This window comes from Octopus sinensis, unplaced genomic scaffold, assembly GCF_006345805.1.
Source record: "Octopus sinensis unplaced genomic scaffold, ASM634580v1 Contig00088, whole genome shotgun sequence".
Lineage (NCBI taxonomy): Eukaryota > Metazoa > Mollusca > Cephalopoda > Octopoda > Octopodidae > Octopus > Octopus sinensis.
The window spans coordinates 5,001-12,505 of NW_021823638.1; the positions used below are offsets into that span (position 1 = coordinate 5,001).

Consider the following 7,505-nt stretch of genomic DNA (forward strand, 5'->3'; position numbering starts at 1 on the left):
AATATGGAAGGGGAAAAGCCTGGGATTTACGTTTTGTGCAAACGATCCTTTTCAGCTCCCTGGCAAGAGATTATCCCAGTGACCATGTGGTTCCTGTTAAATATCTCACCATTGAAGCGTTTCTACATATTCACTGAAACCACGGGTCTCCCATAAATATGAAAGAATTTGACCTCGGATACTCCAGCAATAACATCCCCACGTCATCCAACGAACTATACACCCGTATGCAGCTGGAAAAGCTATTGGACGGGATTAGGCGTATGAGGTGAACGGCTTTTCCACCCTCCATATTTGGAAGAGGTCCTAGGCCAACAGGTTTTGGGGTCTAATGATACGCCCTGAAGCTAAATCCTTTTTGGACCGGAAACCAAGGGTAATCCCGGAAACCGGCCTTCCCCAGTTTTAAAATATACACTGCTCTGCATCTTAGAGTGTGCTTCTTCTCCGGATTTATCTTTTCTACAATCAAAACATATATATACATAGATATGTCATTATTCAGTTTATTTCCAGATATTCTATTTTTCACTTTACGTCAACATCCGCTGGACAGCTAAACTATGCACAGTTTCTCTATGTATGTATGTATGTATGTATGTATGTATGTATGTATGTATGTAGTATGTATGTTGTATGTATGTATGTATGTGTGTGTGTGTGTGTGTGTGTGTGTGTGTGTGTGTGTGTGCGTGTGTGTGTGTGTGTACGCACGTCTGTCTGTATGTCTGCACACACACACATACACACACACGTTATGATATAATTTTCACTTAGTCTACCTCAGGAATTTCACGGTTTTTTGAGTTTTATTACAAATGGGGGATTGGGAAATGGAGTATTGACCCATTTTGCATCGGACACTTGTGGGTTGGATACTGTATAATTGGATGTGTTGCATCTTCCGGTGCAGATGCATATCATCTGGTGTCTTGTTTTACAGAGGAAACCTCACAAAATATTCTCGGTTTCGCTTGGCATGATGTTGCCAGGAGGTTGTTGGCTATAATGCTATAATCCAAGAACCTACTGACAACAACAACATACCAAGCGACACCGAGAACTTTCCCACCTGCAAGGAATCGATGCAACACGGGTCAAACCAATGGTTGTGATGGATAAATTTTCTCGTGAACTTCATTTTACATATTCCTCATTCAAATATATATTTATATATCCAACAGTAATGTATATAAATCTCTCCCTCTCTCTCTCTCTCACTATATATATACATATATTAATATATATATATATAATATATATTTATATTGAGTGTGTCTCTGTGTATGTGTGTGTGCACGCACATTAATTTCATGGTGGTGGACACTAACCACCTCAACAGTTTTATGAACTTCTTATTAATTATAGCAACATCAAAAGTATACTTTAGAACTTTTAATTCTTCTTTACTAGTCTTGATCTGTTAATCATGTGTTCACTCGTGTTCAGCTCCCCTAAAACTTACTATAGTTAGGAAGAAAGGTAGATTAAGCTGAAACAATCTATTTAGGACATCTTTATCCTGTCTAGAACACATTCTCATAGCAACATCTAGAGGATCTTACGAAGGTTGATTTTACGGGCAAACATCAAATGTACATGATCAGTTTGATCAAGTATACAGTAGAAGACAATAATGACACATTGATATCCATCCTGATTTTCATGTAAATTTTCATTTTTATTTTACTTCCACAAAGGGTTCTGTTCAGTTGGATATTCAAAACAATCAGAAAAGGACACCATTGCTTGAAGCCGTTTCCCAGGGTCACCTCGGAATGACACACTGTTAATAGCCCTGGGTGCAGACATAAATGCTGTTGATGGTGAAGGTAACAGCTGTTTGCACCTAGCCATGGCAACAGAAGTGTTTAATTCCGAGGATGCACCTGGATTTACTAAACGAAGTAAGTTTTAAAATTGTTTGTGTATATACATGCGTGTGTGTCTGTGTGTGTGTGTCTGTGTGTGTCTGTGTGTGTGAGTGTGTGTGTGTCTGTGTGATTTTGTATATTTGGGAGTCTTTGTGGGAGTGTGAGAGAGAGAGACAGGCAGACAGACAAACTTTGCTTGTCATGTATCAATTCTCCCCTATCAACCCCATCCTCCATTACCATTCCGTAATCCAGTCTCCCTTATGACCCGAGTTATATTATGTAACAAACAATATTCCATCTCCTTTCACTCTCAAAGATGTCGTCTCACCACGGTCGAGAGGTGACCCATCTCGGTTGTTGGCCATATACACAGCCATCACAATGTGACGGAGAAGGCCTATTTAATAGAGGAGATATTATTCTCAATTAACAATGATGCAGGATAGAAGAGATGTCTGAGCTTTATAGTGCTGGTGCCATGGTAAAGACATCCAGTCCATTCTATGAAGAATTCTGAGTGAAACTGCTCTCTATCCTACTTCTTGTACACGACATGAATCCACTGACTTCTTGTGGACATGTCATAACATTGTTCAATGTTAAGACACTAGAGGATAAATGCAATAAAGCATGGTCCTTAGTGAGTTTTCCAGTATTTAAGTTCTGTACTTAGGCACACACACACACACACACACACTCACACAGACAAACACACACAAGTAATGATTTTGAGTTTGAGTATATATCTTGTAAAATGCTGTTTAAAGCCCGTTTACTGTATTCGGCTATCTGATGTCATCAACAGTATGGACTTCAATACTACTGGACTTTTTGCTGTCATCTCATAAATGAAGCAGTTTTTTATAATCCTTATATTTCTCAAAATTAAGATAAACAAAGTACTTTTTTCTGTTAATCTAAAACATATTCTCCTTCATTTTCTACAATGCCTTCCATCTATCTGGTAGACTTGCAAGTCGCCTCTTCCAAAATTCACTTGTCCGTGATTAAAAATACTCCTCCATTACTCTTCTGACTTGACACTAATTCCTGCTTCCTTTACTTTACCGTAATCATTCAAAGATGCTTCTTGCTTAATTATGGAAACATTATTGATATGTTTGGTCATGTCTGTGTGGTATTGACTTTGTTATGTTATAGGTGTTTTTGTTTCTGATATAACTTATGTTCTTTCTTATGGCCACATGGTCGCCTTTATCAAGCCAATTATATAGATAGGTTCTTGTTGGTTTGTTCTTCCTATATTTGATTTTTCTATTGAATAAATTGTGATATTTGTGATTGACAAGTAAATATTTACTCATTAATTATAAATAAGCTTGATGTTAATCAATACGGTTTGTCCTGCTCAATGTAATGACAATATATTTAGAGGGTGTCTCAGTGTTGAAAATAAAGTAAAAACATGAAAATGGGAAATGGACTTAATTAAAAAATATGTAGGAACTCAATACTTTGTAATTGCTTTAATTGGTGGATAAACAAGCCTATGAGTAAATTTAGATGAACTTTTGTGTAATTAGGGGCATTTGCTTTGAATATTTGTGTAATATTGTCATCATTTTATATTTCATCATTTGTAGTGCTGCACTTCCCTTAACCTGAAAATAGAAGAAAGGCTCTCTGGTATAGTGGTTGCGAGATATCTCGCCAGCCAGGGAGCGGACTTTCACCATAAAAACAACAAAAATAACACACCATTGGACCTCATTAAGGACCCAAATTTGAGAAAAAAATTAGAAGCATTTTTACCACCACAGTAAGTATTTCCTGGCAATGGAACAGATAAACCAGTACATTTTCTATTTTGTATATAATCATGTTTATATGTTTATTTCGTTTTAATTCTACCAATACGTTATACTGTCGCTAGTGTTTTTGTCAAAGGCCACACAATAAACAATATGCAGTTCTCAGGAGATCAAAGAAAGAAAATGATTTTGATTACATTCACATGATTCGTAGTGTTGACATTTATACTTCACTGTCCACCCCCAACCTACCCCTCTTTGTTCCCTATTTTAAAGATTTGTGATCAATAGGAAAATATAGATCTAAATAATGAAGTGAATGAATTCCATTTTGAGACTGTTACTTAGAATTAAGTGGAATTTATCTGTCTACCAACATCTTTTTCTCACTCTTCTATGTCCGAATCAGTCAATATTACGAATGATTTCATAGAAAAATAACCTACAAACACACACCAACAGCGCATATATTATATTTCTGCAAATACTGATGGAATATTGCCACATATCTTCATAGAAAAAAAACTGCCAGGAAACGTAAATAATTCAAGTAACACATATACCATTACTAGGTGTTTTAGTCGCCTTTGACTCCCGTAATTTATAAGATTTGGCAATTTCTTTGCCATACATCTCTCTGTATTAGCTACTTAAGAAGCAGACACATTTGCCCCTCGGTGAATATACAAAACTTTCTTTGTCTGTTGAAATTCAAATATTACTCTTGTACTTGTTTCAGTCATTTGACTGCGGCCATGCTGGAGCACTGCCTTTAGTCGAAAGATTCGACCCCAGAACTTATTCTTTGTAAGCCTAGTACTGATTTGCCGCAACGCTAGATTACGGGAATATAAACACACACCACATCGGTTGTGAAGCGATGATGGAGGGACAAACACAGACAAACAAATATACACACAAACAACACACACACAACACATATATATATATATATATATATATATAATATATATATGCGACGGGCTTCTTTCAGGTTCCCTCTACCAAATCCATTCAAAAAGCATTGGTCAGTCTGAATATATAGTAGAAGTCACTTGCCCAAGGTGCCACGCAGTGGGATTGAACCCAGAACCATGTGGTTGGTAATCAAGCTACTTATCACATCTACTCCTGCGCCTGTTGTTCATAGATATTGATTTTTGGACTGTACAAATATTGATCTGTTTTCTTCAATTGACAAGCTTCAGAATATTTTATTTGCTTTTACAAATGAGTTTATATCAATGTTATTATCATTATTATTATTATCATTATTATTATTATTATAATGATGATGATGATGATAATAATAATAACAACAACAACAACAACAATAATAATAATAATAATAATAATGATAATAATAATAATAATAATAATGATAATAATAATGATAATGATAATAATGCCCTGATGCAGTACCAGGCAGTGGCTCTCATGGCTTCTGATCTTAACTGATTGAAGTTTATCATGAACATTGTTTTGTCTTGGTATAAAAGATGGGTTACAGCAAATATTCTGCTCAATACCACAGATTTGCTAATGCCCTGATGCAGTACCAGGCAGTGGCTCTCATGGCTTCTGATCTTAACTGATTGGAAGTGTTATCATGTACATTGTTGTCTTGGTATAAAAGATGGGCTACAGCAAATATTCTGCTCAATACCACAGATTTGCTTGTCAGTTGTTGACCATAACCAGTTGAGCATGTCCCTTAGTGGGTGACAAAATGTGCATCTCTGATCACGAGCAGAAGTAGTGGGGGAGCATCAAAGCCATGTGTTGAGAGGGACTTTTTGGGGTTTGGACAATTCACCTCTGGAAACATGGGTGTTTCGTTCAACATCCTTAAACAATCCTTATTCAGGGACCCATTTGAGCGGGATGGGCTAATCGGCCAGAAGAAAATTCTAGCTGGGCCTCACCTGCAAGGTCATGCGCTGTTTATCTTGATATGAGATCACCATGTCGCGCACATATGTTTGTGATGCATGTGTCTGGTATACCCTTATCAGACGGGTAGTCATGATGAGTATACTGGGCTTCGCATATTTATACCCCAGTGTTATTTTTATGGTATGCTCTGCTCTCTCACTCAATAATAATAAGAATAACAATAATAATAATAATAAAGAAGAAGAAGAAGAAGAAGAAGAAGAAGAAGAAGAAGAAGTCTACAGAGCGCAGCTGATATTATTGGAAAGGGGCAAAATAAGGGACAGAAAACTAGAACTACATGCACGATACATATAATAAAGCCTCCCAAAATCATGGTGGAAAATATCTCATCAGCATTGCTCAAATGATGTTGGCATCAGCTTTAAGATATACCCAAGGCCTGGGCCCCGTATTATCTGCCCACAACATAAATCAAACTCGCATCACATCACAACAAAATACGGCAAAATTATTTCACCTCAAGTGGACCCGGTCCATTTAGCATTACACAAAATACATTAAAGCAGAAAAAGACCCCCATAAAGTTCATGAAGTATTTGGAAAATCCTTCAAGAAATCCCGGATAAAACTCCAACACCAGGATATGTCCCCGTAAACAGCAACTCTCTCCTCGAGTGGGTCATGTTGTCCGCATCCTGATTCGCCCGGTAGTGGGATTACGTTAACATGACCTGCGCTAATACTGGCCGAAACCTATCATGCATACATACATATATATATATATATATATATATATATATATATATATATATATATATATATATGATAGATATATCATCATCATCATCATCATTGTTTAACATCCGTTTTCCGTGGTAGCACGGGTTGCACGAAAATATACATAAGTAATATTGTAGGCACGCCAACATGAGTATCTGTTCGAATGGACTCTACTGCGAATGTTTAACCCAAGAGAACATCCTGTAAGTAATTAACGACGCAGAGGTGCATCCGATTAATTGCGAGCAGGGGATCGAACCCCTACCATCTTATAGCAACAGGACCAGCAGACCAGGTCTGGTTTCGGGCTATTCCTGCCACTGCTCAGTACTGGACACCTCATCGCTATCTGTGGAGATGGGATGTATATAAAAAGTGTATATAATAAAGTATGTATGCATATAAGAAACCTGTGTAGATATATTTGTTCAGAAGAAATGAGTTCGATGTTAGAAGTGAAATATATTTCTGGAATATATGTAGTTCACTGTGTGTCAACCAATTTCTATGATGTATCAGGGTCAAGACAAACATTTATCAATGTATGTATGCATGTGTGTGTATACTTGTATGTGTGTGTGTGTGTGTTTCTGCGTCATTTAACTACACAAAATGCTGTATGTATGTAATTGTTCAAAGAAGAGTTTCTGCTGTACTCTTGGTAGTTACTGATGTATCTTATAATATTCTCTATTCCGAACATGTAAATAATGTAATATTTGTTATAAATGAATGTTATTGATTGGATGTTTCTGTTTTGTCCACAGATGTTTATTGTGCAGAAATAAAGCGGCCACAACAAAAGTCCATCCATGTGTGGACACTTGTAATATGTAAGGATGTTCAAACGTTACACTTCAACGATGTCTGAAGTGCGGGAAACCTGTAACGAGCAGAACTGGAGATGGTAAGAAAATCTTTGCTGATCTGTCTGTTTGTCCTGCTTGTCCCATTGCCCTTATTGTGTAGAATAATATACTTCATGTTGTTATGTAGACAGAGGTCTGCCATAATCTGGCAGATTTATGATAAAAGGTGTTCCTAGTGTCTGTTCTCTGTAATAGTATATCTCTCACACACTACATCCACTAAACATTGACCTTATCCAAGTAGGAAACATGTCACACTTCAAGAGGTTTGTAGTCTGCAACATAAAGATAATGGACGATTCTGCAAG

General features: G+C 36.9%; 2 long non-coding RNA genes across 2 annotated transcripts in view; both read left to right on the forward strand.

Annotated features, from left to right (window-relative positions):
* LOC115226846 overlaps nt 1-1,884 on the forward strand; it is a 6,320-nt gene extending 4,436 nt beyond the window's left edge. The window contains exon 3 of the long non-coding RNA XR_003883043.2: nt 1,701-1,884. This is a non-coding gene — a long non-coding RNA (uncharacterized LOC115226846). The remainder of the gene's footprint in view (nt 1-1,700) is intronic.
* A 3-nt stretch (nt 1,885-1,887) lies between these two features.
* LOC115226845 lies at nt 1,888-7,145 on the forward strand. Its single transcript, XR_003883042.2, has 3 exons — nt 1,888-1,907; nt 3,482-3,657; nt 7,096-7,145. It is a non-coding gene; the product is annotated as an uncharacterized LOC115226845 (long non-coding RNA).
* The last annotated feature ends 360 nt before the right edge of the window (nt 7,146-7,505 follow it).